General features: G+C 48.3%; 1 non-coding gene across 1 annotated transcript; it reads right to left on the bottom strand.

Moving 5' to 3' along the window:
• Nucleotides 1–12836: 12836 nt before the first annotated feature.
• TRNAG-UCC (transfer RNA glycine (anticodon UCC)) lies at nt 12837–12909 on the bottom strand. The gene has a single exon. It is a non-coding gene; the product is annotated as a tRNA-Gly (tRNA).
• Nucleotides 12910–16123: the final 3214 nt, after the last annotated feature.

Here is a 16123-nt window from a genome sequence, read left to right as displayed (position 1 = left end):
CTTGATTGAGGTGTAGGTCACAGGGGTGTATACGTTTGCCAAAAACCCACTGAATTGTACATTTAGATTCTGTGCATTTCACTGTACATAAATTTTACCTTGATAAGAGTTGAGCATAGGAAAACAAAAATAATTGCCTTTATTGCTTTTTCATCAGACTGTACTGAGAAAACATAAAAGCCTTGCTATTCAAATGCAGTCTGCAGATCAACAGCATCCCCTGGGATCTTGTTAGAAATGCAGTATTTCAGGCCCTACCCAGAACCACTGAATCTGTTTTTTTTTTTTTTTTTCCTGTGGTACGCAGGCCTCTCACTGTTGTGGCCTCTCCCGTTGCGGAGCACAGGCTCCGGATGCACAGGCTCAGCGGCCATGGCTCATGGGCCCAGCCGCTCTGTGGCACGTGGGATCTTCCCGGACTGGGGCATGAACCCGTGTCCCCTGCATCGGCAGGCGGACTCTCAACCACTGCGCCACTAGGGAAGCCCCTGGATCTGGATCTTTTTAGTAAGATTCTCAGGGGATTCATACACATGCTAAAGTTTGAGAAGCAAGGGTAGAAGATGGATGTGAAATGGAGCAAATCAGTGGGAGGAGGAGGGGGATCCCGTGCCAGTGGCCATGTTGGGAGACCACCCCAGCTCTTCTTGGGCGTCATCCAAGCGTTTCATACCAAGAGGATGTCGAATGAAAGACGCTCAGTCAATGTTTGTTAAGTCAATGAGGTGACATTTGAGATGGCTTTTGAATAATGAGTAAGAGTCTGCCAAGAGGACAGAGAAGAGGGCATCTGAGAGACACAGAACTACCTCGCTTTTAACTAGTGACTCCAACTTTTCAAAGGCATATTAGAATCGGGACTACAGCCTGGGGTGGGGTGGGGATGAGCAGGCAGCTGCACTGGGGCCCCCTCCCTAAGGGAAGCACTTGCTAAGAGAGAGAGAGGCTCCGTCTAGATGAAACAGGGTCATGTTGGGCATCCTAAAGGGTCTGACGTTTACCCTACAGATTGGGATGTCTGGGGTTAATGAACAATGAACTTGAACATCTCTTCAAATGAATATATCTCAAATGCGGTTTTCTCCTATACCCCGAGGGCTAGAGCCTTACTGAGATTTATTGCCTTGGTTACTGTGATCGCCCTCTAATTAGTCTGCCTAATGATCCCCCTCCCCGACCAAGCCATCTCTACATGTGATGATGTTACTCATACTTAAAGTAATTCTGTAACCCCCAGTGGGAGTCAGCGCTGCTCCTGCCCAGCTCTCTGGCTTCAGCTCCTGTCACTCACCCTTGAATCTCCTCCATTCCTAGTGAATCACACATAATTCCCAACTCTATCGGGTCCTTAATGCCTACTGCGCTTTGGCCCTTGCTGTTCCTTCTGCCCAGAATACCCGCCTCCAGCTCATACTTCATACACACCTCAGGAATTATCCCCTCTGGGAAGCCCTCTCCAAGCCCTGGTCTGAGTTAGATGAGTCTCCTGTGCTCCTGTGGCTTCGCAAAGCAGCATATCACACCGGGAAGCAAGCGAGGCCCAGGGGCAAATAGGCACAACAGACCTCCGAGACAGGGTTGTTGAGATCCACGTTTTCTCATCTGCTCATAGCTACAGACGTGGGTTCAGATCCTGCGTCTGCAAGTCACCCTCTCAGGTTCTCATCTGTAAAACTGGGATAATAATAGTACCTATCTTATTGGACAATTAATGGGTTGATGTTTTTCAGCAGTTAAAATAGCATCTGGCACAGAACAAGTACAATGTAAAAGCTTGTCAAAGAAAGAGCCTAGGACATAGCCTTCACTCTGTGATACTATCATTGTCTTTCGCGCGGCCGTTAACACTCTACCTGGTAAGCTTGGACTTATGTGTCTATGTCTCCCACTGGCTGTGAGTTCCTGAAGGGCAGAGATCTCGTTCTATGGTTCTCTGAATTTCCAGCACCCAGCACAGGGCCAGGCACTTAGGAGGTGCTCAAGAAAGTTTGATAAGTGACAGTGGAGTATCTCAGGAGCCCTCTCCCTTCTCCTTTTCAAATGGAGAACTGGGGAGTGTCTGGGAGCACCGGCCCCCTGGGGGCCCGGGATGCTCATGGCACAGGAGCCACTTCAGCACCTGTGTCACTGACAAAGGGTCCAGTAGCTTACTGTTCAGCTTGGCGGTGGGGGGTGAGGCTGGCGGGGAGGGGTGGGAATGAGTTTTGCTCCAGAGCAAGGCAAGATGCCATCCTAAGCTGGACCCCATGCCCGTTCTGGAAGAAGACTGGTTGCCAGTGGCCAGGAGGCATGGTTGGAATGGTTAGCTGCATGCTAAGTTTGCACTGGTGCAACGTGTTGGTAGACAACCCAGGGAAACTCATCACCACTTACAGGCTCTTTTGAAGAGAACACGTATCTTGAGTTCCAAACAGCCACCAGATAAGCAAAGGTCTTAAACTGAGGAGGGCTTGGATAGATCTTTTGTCTGATTTGGTAATTGCCTTCACGTTTCTTGTTCTACTCAATTTCATTCTAGGCGGGCGTCGGTTTTGTAGGATTTGTCCAGCATGCTATGCTCTCTATGGCCACATGATGGCAGTGTCTGTACTTCACAGAAGACGGAAAGGCGGGGAGAAAAGGGACTGTTTGCTTCCTAATACAAAATTGCAACACATGTTTGCACGGGCTGAGCTGATAAGTTGTGGCAGATGTTAATGAAGTGCTCTCCTGCTGAGCTTTTTCACGAACTTCATTAACCGTGGCAACTTGCACATTCAGGAAATGTTTGATGGATTGACTGCTCCTGTTATCTCAAATTCTGGGTAAATGGGTTTTTAGGATGAGTTGAGGCAAGAAGATAAGCTCCTGGGACATTGAGCATGTGTTCCATTTGATAGGTTTCCTGCATGTAAAATGTGGGCCTTTGTTGGTCTGGCACTGGGAAAAACCTTATCAAATCTACTTGGCATTAGCCTGGTTCTCCTTGCTGGTCCATGGTACACTTACCTCTCTTCCCATCTCTGACCGCCCTACCCCTCCATGTCCTACCCCGCAGTTCTATTTATTTAAAATTTTAAAATTTAAAGTTGTATTTTTTTCAGAAAGAAGTTGTATTTTTTTCATTTTTTCATTTTTCATTTTTTTTAAAATTTTCATTTTTTATTCAGACAATTTGCTTATTCCATTCCCCAAGGCTAATCAAGGCATGTGATTAATAATATTCCCTTAAAATTGCATCATGGGAAGTGTTTTCGCTTCGATTTAATGAAAAGCACTTGGAAGCAATTGAGTGCTGGGGAGGCATGGTTGGTTATTATCCTTGTTTATGAATTAGCATGAGTTTAAAGAGTAGTTGATGCTGAAAGCTAAAGTTTTTATTTCTTTTCCATAACAATGTTCCAGTCACACTGAAACAGAAAGGTTGGTGAATTTTAGTGGGCATTTAGCCTGTAAAAGAAGCCAGACAGAGGTTTCTACCCCTCGCTTTTAACTAGTGACTCCACCTAGTAATTAAAAACCAGTCATTACTCAACGTTATTCATTCTCCTCTGCAGTTCAAAGAATCCTTAAAATGGGAATCACCACACAGTCCAACTCAAAGATGGTTTCTGATATTTAAATGAGACGAATATAAATAAAGGCTCAACATATATGTAGTTATCCTTATAAAGGGGACAATGCTTTGTCCTTTTTGGTACTCCTCACAACCCTCGAGCAATTGTGTTCTAGGTTAAGACTAAACTTTCTTGAAAACTCAATAGAAGTTTTTCATTTTTGAGAAGACTTGACAACGTCTGTGTGCTTTGTTGCTCTGTATATCAGTTAATGTGAAGTAAAATGAAGGTGAGCAATTAGTTAATTCCCGAGTTATATTTATGTTTGATCTTTGCACTTTGTGTGACTTTGGGCAAGTTGTTTCACCTCTGAGGGCCTCAGTCTTCTCACCTGCAAAATGGGGGTAACAACAGTTTTTGTAGTTATTGTTGTTCTAAATTGTACAATAGAGACCATAAGTAAATAAAACTACCCTAAGTGTGTTTGAATTTTACATGGCTTGTATTCACTTAGTGAACCAAACTCAGCTAACCCTTCTATGTAGGGATGCTATGGGTCTGGACATCTTGTATTGAGTAAAGAAATGTTTAATTACCTTTTATTTCAGTAATAACACCTCATAAATTAATCGTGCCTCACTCTTTATGAAGATAAAATACCACTGTGTTTAGCTTAATCTATTTGCTTGTAATCTTGCTTCCAAGGGCAACGTAATTAGTTGCTTATCTGTTTGGAGGATTACATATGAAGATTTAGCCAAAGCTAAAAGTTAATTGAGTTTTTGTCTTATGACCTATGAGGAAGCCTGTAATTTTAGTGCTTCTAGTAGAGAAGGGAAGATGACAGATACGCCTTTCTGCTAGACGTATATCTGTCCCCATCCTTCTCATCAACCACATCTATAAATATTGTTCTTGTAGGTTACAAAAGAGTTTTATATTCTTATACAATCCTATAATCTAGGGTTAATATTATCCCCCCTTTTGAGATGAACATATGTTCATAAAGGTTAAGCAACTTGCCTAAGATCATCCAGCTTATACAAGAGCCAGACAAACTCAGGTGTTTTGACTCTAAAACGTGTTCTGGGAAACCGTAAGTTCCACACACTAGTCCTGCTTTGGAAAGGTTGGCAAATTCTGTGGAATCTCGTTGGGATGGTCTCTGTTTGTATTTAATAGTAATCACATTATTATTATATTTAGCTTCTTCTGTGCCAGGCACTGTGCTGATTGCTTTATAAGCATCCACCCTATGGGGCAAATGCTGTTGTCCCCATTTTACAGTTGAGAATATTGAGGCTTGAAGAGGAGAAATAACTTGAACTGGCAGAGCTGAGAACCCAACCCATCTGATTTGCAAGCTCACGCTCTCACCAGACCTCTCAGTGATCTCGGCAGGGGAATTCCCTGGCGGTCCAGTGGTTAGGACTGTTTGATCCCTGGACAGAGAACTAAGATCCCACATGTTGCGGCCAAAAAAAAAAAAAAAAAGATTTCGGCAGTTTTCTGTGTTCGTGTACATGAATTCATTGTAAGGAGCTCCTTTTGTCCTGAACTCTGGGCTCCCCCTCTCTGATGACACCCTCTTTATTGTTGCCTCTCCCCAGTTCCTGGAGGAGTGTTTCGTTGCCCACCAGCACGGGGGTTTGTCTTTCACACGCCCCATTTCTTTAATGCAGACGTGACTCCTACGCTGAGCTTTTGCTTGTTCACCAGCTATGACTGAGGCCCCTTTATTTCTTTTCCTCCTCTGATGAATACACTTACATCCAAAAAGGTCCCTCTCCTGCTCTAAATTTCCACCTGGAAGGAGAGGATGGGTGCCCAGGAGGTGGAGGGCAAAGCACGCCCCCGCCCTGCACAGACCGGGTGTGCCCGGAGCTGGTGGGCAATGAATGAACAAGAGCCCTCTGCTTGGAAGCCAGAGGCCTGGCTCTGCCCTCACCTGTGGGATCTTGAACAAGACCCTTTCTTTCTCTGGGGCTCAGTTTCCCCTTCTCCAAAAAGAGGCGGTTAAAATAGATTAGATGGTCAATATTTTTGATATTATACGTGGCCAGATATTTGTTACAGTAGCCCAGCTGGGGCTCAGGAGAGGGCCACATTTTCTTTCCTCTTTTTTTCTTAAAGTCTTTGTTTTTATTTTAGTTAAACATTTTATGTTTATTATTATTTTTTATTTTTGCTCCCACCCTCCTCCCCCCGCCCCCTGCCAGGGATTGAACCGGGGCCCGTCACCGAGTCCTAACCACTGGACTGCCAGAGAAGTCCCAAGGGACACATATTCTATCAGGGCTGCTACAAAAGTGGAAAGGTGTCATCGCTTTCAACTTGGATCTTCCTGATTCTGGCCCACGGTTCCACATATACTGTCAAAATAACTTAAATGGATTTTTCAAAACTTTTATTTACTTTTACAATAAAGCCTCTTAAGCTTCCTTTCAAAAAGATTAGAAAACACAGATAAGCAAAAGAGCAATGGATCTAGATCAATAATCTTCAAACTTCTTTAACTTTATACTTCTAGCAATCAGACCATCTTGAGCTCACCTTCCCAATTTATTTATAAAAGTTACATACAATATAAAACCCACTAAAGTGCCAATTAAGAAAGATAAGATAACCATATAGAAAATTAAGCCTCGGTTTCCCAAAGCCCAGTGGTCTGTCGGGCACCCACTCCCCTTTTGGAGACCACTTGGCCTAGACTCGTTAACATCTGGTGACATTGGCCAGAGCCCTGAGGACAGGCCGCCAAGTCTGTTTTCCTGGCACTCAGTACTGCGGGCTCCTATCAGTAAGCCAAGCACGTTTCTCGTTTCTCGGCTGAATGAACGAAAGCATGAATGGGGACTTGGTGGGGGAGGAGCCCAGGACGAATGTGAGCTGAGGGGAGGTTGGCTCTGAGCCCTGGTTGCAAGGCAGAGCCCTGGGTGTGTGCTGGTGCTCCGTCGACATTTTCACTGAGACCCAGGACTCCTCGGAGGCCAGCTCCACAAGTCACATGCCGAGCCAGGCCCTTCAGAGCTGGCGATGCTCTGTTTCTGCAACACGGAGGCAGCAACCAGTATTTGAAAAATCACAGGATCGCGGAAAATCAGGACCGAACGTGATCCTTGGCTCTCCTAGGGAGATGCCCAGAAAATCGGCTTGCCCACCAAACTGGTGTGCCCTAAATCTCACAGCCAGTGTGTGGTGAGAAGGAAAGCAGCATGTTGGTTAGTGGGAGGACCTATAGGTATTTACACAGAAGTGTTTAGAACATCCAGTTTGCCTCATGAACTCCCAGCCATTCGAGCCACTGCGGGCTGGCATCAGTATGACTCCTGTTCTCTGGGAGGGGCCCATCCCCTCCCTAGGATATCTAATGAGTAGTTCCACCCAGATTCACATCAGGTAGATTTCCTTCATGGGAGCTCTGGGGCTGGGGGCGTGAGGCTAACTGAACCGTGGGGATAAAAGCATAGAACACTCACCCTAAACCTCCCATCCCTACTGTGCGTGTGTGTATTAGCATGAAATAGGCACGCAGACAAGTTTAGCTCACTACCTGGCACATAGTAGGTTCCAATAAAGGTTCCTGTCTTTGCCCTCCTTTTGAGCCCTTGTCCCGGCTGCCACCTCCGTCTCCAAAGCCCTTGGCTTTTCCAGATTCTACCTCCTTCCCTGCCCGGTTTGAATCCCTGGAATCTCTGAGCAAGGACTCCTTCCCCCAAATTCCTCCAGCACTTGCTGTCTGGACCACGCAATTCAGGACTTAATTACACGCAGCCTCGCATCATCCGCGAATTGTTTCACTGTGTGTGGTGCCCCGCGCCCATCCCATTCGTTTGTAAGCACCCCTGGCCCGGAGAGGGGGATGAAAAGGAACCAGCAAGGCTGGACTCAGTCCCCTCTCTGCCACAACCTCTCAGCTTCAGTTTCTTCAACTGCAACATGGAGATAATGACACCCTCTCTCACGGCTGTTGCCGGGGCTAGTGGGTGTGAAAGCGCTAAGATGTAAATCGTTGTATGAGTGTAAAGGGCTGTTATTATCACCTCTGTTGGTTGGATCCACCCTGCCTGGTGGAGTGTAGATGATAAATACCTGATTGAATACAGAATAGCTTTGTGACAGCTCCTGTCTTGGGCTCCAGAGAGCACCCGTTTGCGCCTAATCCTGCAATTATTCCCTTCGTTGACAGTGCAAAATCGGCATCCTTTAAATCCACCAGTACCCTCAGCCTTCAGCTGATAAAGCCAAGGCTGCCGCCCCTGGGAGAACAAAACTGCACCCCCTGAATGACCCCAGGCTGCACCACAGCGCCCTCGATGGGCAGCACGGGGAACGGTGGAAGCTGCTCCTGTTACCAAGATGGTGGTTGGGGGCAGTCTTTCCAGGGACCCTCCCCTGCAGAAGACTCAGCAAGGCCAGAGGAACACGAATGCTTTTTGTGAACCGTATCACAGCAGCGGTGCAAGCGTGCAGACTTTTTCCCTGCCACACTTCATAAATGAGAAAGAGGAGTGTGTCTGCAGTAGCCACCCACAGGAAGCGAGAGAGCAGCGGTTTCCCTGGGAGGTTTTGATAAGAAGCCAGGCACTTACTTTTCCCCCCTCTATGTTGAAAACTCCGGTTTAGGCTTGCTGGCGAATGCCATGCAAAGCTCATCTTTTGTTAGTCTGCCGACCAATGTTACTGGTTATAATTGGGACAATTATGGGCTGCTCAAGGAAACGAAACACAGATGTTGAAGCCCAGGATCAGGGTATTCAAGTCCAAAGCTGCTTGCTTTAAATAGTCCATTTCCCGACTTATCCTGCCTTACTTGAAATTCCCCCAGAACTTGCCCATGTTCAGAATGAGATGGGGGAGGATGGGATGGGGAGCGGTGGGAGGGGAAGCCAGACGCAAAGGGAGAGCCGCACAAAGAGAGAAGGAGGAAAAAGGCTGAGCCAGAGAGAGTTTGGATGACTTCTGAGCATCGTATTCCACAGGACCCCAGCAGAGACCTTTAGGTGGGAGAGACGGGCAGGAGGAAGAAAGATGCAAAGAAAGAGAAGAGACCTCCAAAGGAATCAGCGTCTGGAGACCAAGGTCAACCTTGTAGAAATCTACGCGGAATTCACACACAGCGACCGGGATCAGCCAAGTACTGGTGGAGCACAAGGCAGGGTCTGATTTCCCCGGCATCATTACTAGCGATTTGTATTCCGTGCCTAGGGGAGCAGGGTTCCCTCAGGATTAAAAACCCAAATCCGAATCAAGTTGAGTGATATGCTGAAAACAGCCTGCATGCCCTATGAAAAGAAGTCAGGTGCAGAGAGAAATCACTCACAAGGTGCTTGGAGGGCTGGGGGCTTCTGGAGGGTTGCCTTGAAATGCAAACCCTCACTCCCACCCCCAAGTGCCTGCCGCTCCCCTAACCTCACACCTATAACCACCTTTTCGCCACAGACAGCAGTGACAAAGTAGGGGCCACAGCTGGGGAATCAAAACTTTTCCTCATTTCCAAGTTCAACTCTTCTTCGGCATCTCTCTTCCGGATAAAAGCCTCAGCCCTCCCCTCCACCCCCCATCCGAGCCCAGAAAAGAAGACGAATGAAGGGATAATCTCACAGGGGGCCAGCAGCATCCACACTGGACAAAGGAGAGGGGCTGGGGAGCAAGCCCTGCCGCCCGGCTACTTCCCCCAGGCTCTCAGCAGCGTGTCTTGGGGCTGGGGCTTGCTTGCAGTCGCCTACCTGGGAGCTGTCAGTAGCCAGGCTCCTTCGGATGTGAGGCTCCGCGGTATCAGCCACACCAGCATATATACGCTCCCCCCCCGCCCCCCACACAGCCCTCCCCTTCCCTGCCCACCTCGATGACACAGACACACGCTGGCCCCCTTAATCCAGCGAGCAGCAGAACCTACCAACCTTCCTGGCTGTTCCCCGCCCCCCTGGCTCTGTGCTCAGACCTGTGACATCCCAACCTCCCCATCCGTCCATTCCCAAGCCTGCTTTACCTGGACTCTGCTCAGCCAGGATCCCACAGCTGCCTTCCCTCTGCTTCCAGAGGCGCTGCGAAGACTGACGGGGAGCTCTGGCTAGTCAGGAAGAAAAAAAAAGACTCCTGGTGACAGTGACAAGGCAGACCCCAGTCCTGGAGTCTCCTTGAGCAATCTTTGTGCCTGAGGAATGAAGAACAAGGAGTGGGCAGAAAGGGGGGCGCTCCCCCCGGCACAGAGAAGCCCAGAGCTGAGCTCAGATGAGCCCCCTCCTGCCGTCACCGCCCCACAGGCGGCAACAACTAGGCCACTCGAGGGAGTGGCTCCACCTGCCACGGGCCGGAGATGCCTCACAGGTGCCCACCGCACAGCACAATGGAAGATGCTGAGATTTTAGACTCAGCGTGAAGTGTCTGAAATTCGGGTTAGAGCAAGGTCTCTGTGTGAACCTCAGGTCCTCCTTCTGTAAAGGGGTGAAATATCTCCCAGGATGGCTGTGGGTAGAAAAACGAGATTCTGCTTGTATTTGGAACCTTTGAGACGTTTAATAAATGCGAGTTCGGCATCCTCTCCATCCTTTCACATAAATCATTCCGACTGAATCTGAAACTCCTCTGCCAATATCTACTGTCACGGTAGAGTGCTCTTAAAGCCGCTGCTCTACTTTAGGGTGTCACCACCAAGCACCCACCCCTCAGTGTGGAACCTCCTTCACTTCTCTTCCTTTCCCTGTGGGAAGGTAGCCTCATGGTCAGCCCAGGCAGGAAATGTTTAGATTCTGCAGTGCCCTTGTGGATCCCTCCTTTCCCAGCTGTAGGTGAATTACCCCATGACCTCCTCCTTGGCTCTCCCAAGAAGATCCACAAATATTCTAGAATCCCAGCGTTTGAGCCTAAGTGGTCCAAGGATCTTCAGCACTCCCTCATGTGGCGAGTCTGGCTCTCTGTTGGACCTGAGACGTGGTGGAGAAGGATTAAAGAAAACATCTGCTCTGACTGCTAATGGATATGGGGTTTCTTTTTGGGGTGATGGAAATGTTCTGGAATTAGATAGTGCTGATGGTTGCACAACATAGTAAATATACTAAAACCCCACTGAATTGTATGCTTTAAAATTCTGAATTTTATGTGAAGTATATCTCAGTTAAAAAAAAAAAAACAGGAAGAAAGCAAGGAAGAGAGCAAGCAAGCAAGCAACACCTGCCCCAGGTTAAGAGCAACACCTTCTAAGAACAAACTTCGCTTCCATCTGTATTCACTACAAAAGGGCCCAGGAGACTGGCACACTCACGATTTTCCACTTAGATGTCTATTGCCCAAATCTTACACTTTGTTACTACAGGGCAAAGCCACCACTATGAACTCTGAGAAATCAGCATGACATGTGGTCAGTTTTGCATCCTGATGTATGTTGGGGCCTGGAGCTTGATTTTACACACACTGAGGCAGATGTTGCTGGTTGCCTACTTAACACCCATTCCCCTATTCCTCCTTATTCCACAGTATACTTGATTTTATTCTAGGTGGCAATGTGCTCCACTAAAAGGCTACCTTTCCCAGCTTTCCTTGCAGCCAAGGGTAGCCAATAAGAATCAAGCTGCCAGTCATTGGGTGAGGCTTCCAACTCTTTTAAAGGGGAAAAATTCAGCTAGAAGAGGCCTCTTATTTGCCTTTCTTCCTTTCTCCCTACCTGGAACACAAATGTGATGGCTGGAGCTTCAGCAGCTATGTTGGATCATGAGACAGCTTTGAGCATGAAAGCCATGAACTAAAGATGGTGGAGCATCAGTATAGAAGGATTCTGGGTCCTGGTTGACTATGGAGCTGCCACACCAATCCTGGATTTGAAACCTCCAACTTTTTTTTAAGAGAAAAAACTCAAATATTTATTTCAAATGTCAGGATTCAGTTCACTGTTGCTTCATAACAAACCACACCGAAGTCGGAGGTTTTGTTAAACAACACACCATTTATTTAGTTCTGATCCTTCAGATTGGCGACTTCAGCTGGGATCAGCAGGGAAGTCTTGATCTCAGGCACCTTCGTGAATCTGCAGTCAGCTGCACGTTGGCTGGCTGTCGGTTGGAGGCACTTTGGTTCTCTCCCAAGTGTCTTATCCTTCCTGTGTTTCTCACATCCCCTCAGCAGGCCTGGTCTGGCATGGTCTCACAGCAAGGCTGAGGTGCGAGTTCAAGCAAGTACAGTCAAGCAAGGTGCCAAGCAGAAGCACATAGAATCTCTGGAAGCCTAAGCCTGGCACTGGCACTCCGTTTGCTTTGGCTGCATTTATTGGCTAAAGGTCATCCCAAGGCCAGTCCAGAGCCAGGTTGGGTGGAGACCACAGGGTCAGAGGACAAAGGGGTGGCTATACCGAGGCTGTTCACTGGAGCCATTGCTAACTTTAACCACCACATTTTGTTTAAACCCTTCTTGGGTTTTCTGTTACTTGCAGTAGAAAAGCATCTTCCATGATCTCCCTGCCCTCGAGCATCTCATCATTCCCTGGGTGCTGGGGGACCAGATGCGTTTCTGTCCTTGCAGTGGAGGGAAAGAAAAAGCAAGAGTGAAAAGCCACTGAACTTCTCTGAACTTTTCTTTGCTCCTTTACCAAATGGAAGCGTTGAACCGAATGAGCCAGACGTTCCTCTTGGGTTGAATGAAGCTGCCTTTTGTGGGGGGTTATTTCCTGTACCGCCTGGCGGGGAGGGCAGGCATGAGTTCAGAGGGAGTTTACGGCCACAGTTGGGTGTGGTGTGGGTGTGGGTGTGTGTGGGTGTGAGAAGCTTGCCTCTCGGAACAGTAGGAGTGAACTAGCAGGGGTGCCAACTGTGGGTGCAAACTGGGTGCTCAGGGTCACTTAAAGGCTTTCTCCTCTGCACTTGGTGGCTGAATCAAGACACCTTGAGGCCTGTGGGCTTCCCTCGGGCGTGGGACCTGGTCTTGGAGAAGCAAGCTGCCCTCTGCTCTTCTGACTAACAGCACCTACTTATTCAAATCATTGGAGAGGAAAGGTCACCTCTGCCCATCCCAGCTCCCCATCCTCTTGCAGTCAGGGGGCCCGAGCCAGGGTGGCTGCAAGGTTAGCCAGGTTAGACTCCATTCAGTTCTTTTTTGAAAAAAATTTTAATTTTATATTGGAGTATAGTTGATTATCAATGTTGTGTTAGTTTCAGGGATACAGCAAAATGATTCAGTTATACATATACATGTATCTATTCCATTTTTGTCGTTGTTTGAATTTTTAAAATTTATGTATTTATTTATTTGGCTGCACTGGGTCTTAGTTGCCGCGTGCAGGACCTTTAGTTGCTGCATGCGGGATCTTAGTTCCCCGACCAGGGATCGAACCTGGGCCCCCTGCATTGGAAGTGCAGAGTCTTAACCACTGGACCACCAGAGAAGTCCCTATATCTATTCCTCATTCAGTTCTGACAGGTAAGTTTGGAGGCAGATCTAGAAGCTCTTAAAACAGCCTCTGGCAAATTTCAGTGGAGCGAGTGCAGGCGGAAGGGACGGCCAGAGCTGGGCTTCCACCGCGAACTCCTCAGCCTTCCACCTACCCAGCACTTGTCGCTCTCAAAGGAAAGAGGCCCTCATCACCGGGGATTTGGCTGCTCAGAATTTAGTGATTCATTACAGCACCTAGGCCAGTTGGTCTCCTTAGTAACCATGCTAACAGGGTCCCAGCTGGAAAAGCTGCTTCGTAGTTTCAAAGAGGGCAAACCCTCTTCACACTGTAAAACACCCTAAATCGGAACACAGATAGATTTTGAAAATCGAGAGACTCTCCTGTTTCTCCCCAACCTTGCTTCCCCCAATGGATGGGTTTTTGGGGTACTGGGGGCAAGTGGAGTGGTAGCGATCGTTTTAAATGAAGAGTTAGGCAAGTCCAATGTCAAGGCAAAGAGCCTGTTGTTATTGTCACAAGGGTAGGTTTTGCGACCCAGAGCATTCAGCCCAGTGCTACTCCAGGGGACGGGAGAGCAAAAGGGAGAGGGACTCAGGTGTCCCACCCTTGAGAAGTGAGCCTGCGGGACAGGACAGCACACACTCCGGTGGCTTAGAAATGAGAGAATGAGAGCGCGTGTAATAAGGGGCTAATTGCAGATCTGCCTGGAAGTGAGAGAAAAGTTCAGGTGAGACGGAAGAGACAGGATATTTGTCTTTTTTTTTTTTTTTAAGAAGATGTTGGGGGCAGGAGTTTATTAATTAATTAATTAGTTTTTGCTGTGTTGCGTCTTCGTTTCTGTGCGAGGGCTTTCTCTAGTTGTGGCAAGCGGGGGCCACTCTTCATCGCGGTGCGCGGGCCTCTCACTATCGCGGCCTCTCTTGTGTGGAGCACAGGCTCCAGACGTGCAGGCTCAATAGTTGTGGCTCACGGGCCTAGTTGCTCCGCGGCACGTGGGATCCTCCCAGACCGGGGCTCGAACCCGTGTCCCCTGCATTAGCAGGCAGATTCTCCACCACTGCGCCACCAGGGAAGCCCTGTCTTATTTTTTGAACGAAATGTTAAGAAGCTGAGGCTCAGTTGCAGGTTCTGAGTGGGTAGAAAAGGGTCAGCTGGGCTTCAATCTGGGTATCAGGATTGGGGGTATATTCGTCTGCTCAGGCGGCCACAGCAAAGCCCCACAGACCAAGTGGCTTAACGACAGACATTCATTTTCTCACAGTTCCGGGGGCTGGATATCTGAGGTCAAGGTATCAGCAGGGTTGCATCCTCCAGAGGCCTCTCCTTCTGTGTTCTCCTCCCTGTGTCTCCACGTGGTCTTCTCTCTCTGTGTGTCTGGGTCCTTATCTCTTCTTATAAGGACACCAGTCATAAGGGAGCAGGGCCCACCCTGATGATTTTATTTAACCTTAATCACCTCCTGTAATGACCCTTTCTCCAAATACAGTCACATTCCGAGGTCCTGGGGATTAGGACTTCCACATACACATTTTGGGGATGTGAGAGCAAAGATCAACCTGTAATGGGGGAAATGATACTGTGTCCATCAGATAATGGGGATAAAGCCCCAGAAAGGGAACTAAATGTCACTATGGGACACCGGGCGACTCATGTGCACAGTGGGTTCCTTCCCCTGCCCCCCACCCAGACCCCCAGACCCTGGTAACCCCAGACACCAACCCCTGACCATATATATCCTGCTTTGCCGTATCGTGGTGCGCCTGGCACCCGTGCCGTTCTCACGGCCATGGCTTAGAGTCCCATCCTTATAGGGAGGTGTATACTGAAACTTGGAATGTGAAGATCATGGAAACGTAAGGAGTGCCATGCTCAGAGGAAGAAGGCCTCCAGCCACTTCAGGTCAGTATCTGAATGCCGGGATGTGGCTCCGACATCCTTACGTTCCATCGTTTCGTGTAAATAAATGCTACGAAACCCCTCTCGAGCTGGTCCCTCTGTTAAATTAGGCACAGGTTTTGTCAGTGAGCTTATTTCCTTGACCCACTGGGGGGACCCTTAGGTCTCCCTCAGCCCAGAGCTTCCCTTGGACTTCCGGTGCCACGTTGCCAGTGCCTTCAGGAGTTCTCACTAATGTCACCTCGATGCCCACAGGGACGCTGTCCTATCTACTCTAGCCCACCCCCCTCACCTTTCCCGTGTCGCGAACAACATCCTCACATCCACGCAGCCCTACGACCGGAGTCGTCTTCCGCCCCCATCTTTCCCCAGCCTTTGAAACCCGGGTGTTATCAAGTGTCATCATTTCATCTTTATTGCCATTTGTCAGAGCTCCCAACCGCCCGCCCCCCCGTTCAATCTATCCTATACAGAGCAGCTTGCCGAGTATTTTTTTTTTTTTTTTTTTTGCGGTACGCGGGCCTCTCACTCTTGTGGTCTCTCCCGTTGCCGAGCACAGGCTACGGATGCGCAGGCTCAGCGGCCATGGCTCACAGGCCCAGCCTCTCCGCGGCACGTGGGATCCTCCCGGACCGGGGCACGAACCCGTGTCCCCTGCATCGGCAGGCGGACTCTCAACCACTGCGCCACCAGGGAAGCCCTTGCCGAGTATTTTTTATTTTTATTTTTAAAAATGTATTATTTTTATCACTTTTTATATTGAGGTATAATTGATTTACAATGCTATGTTAATTTCTGCTTACAACAACGTGACTCAGTTATACATACATATCCATTCTTTTTTTAAAATATTCTTTTCCATTATGGTTTCTCATAGGCTATGGAATATAGTTCTCTGTGCTACATAGTAGGACCTTGTTGTTTATCCAGTTTATATATAAAAGCTTACATCTGCTAACCCCCACCTCCCATCTCCATCCCTCCCCCAAGCCCCTCCCACCAGTCTGTTCTTTATGTCCGTGATTCTGTTTCTGTTCCCAATATATATTTTTTAAATTTATTTATTTTATTTACTTTTGGCTGCATTGGGTTTTCGTTGCTGCGCGTGGGCTCTCTCTAGTTGCAGCGAGTGGGGGCTACTCTTCATTGGGGTGCGCGGGCCTCTCATTGAGGTGGCTTCTCTTGCTGCGGAGCACGGGCTCTAGGCACACAGGCTTCAGTAGTTGTGGCATACGGGCTCAGTAGTTGTGGCTCACGGGCTCTAGAGCACAGGCTCAGTAGTTGCGGCGCACGGGCTTAGTTGCTCTGC

This window comes from Mesoplodon densirostris, chromosome 6 (genome assembly GCF_025265405.1).
Source record: "Mesoplodon densirostris isolate mMesDen1 chromosome 6, mMesDen1 primary haplotype, whole genome shotgun sequence".
In the NCBI taxonomy this organism is placed as follows: domain Eukaryota; kingdom Metazoa; phylum Chordata; class Mammalia; order Artiodactyla; family Ziphiidae; genus Mesoplodon; species Mesoplodon densirostris.
The sequence above is the reverse complement of the archived record's forward strand: the minus strand, read 5'-3'. Positions and strand labels throughout refer to the sequence as shown.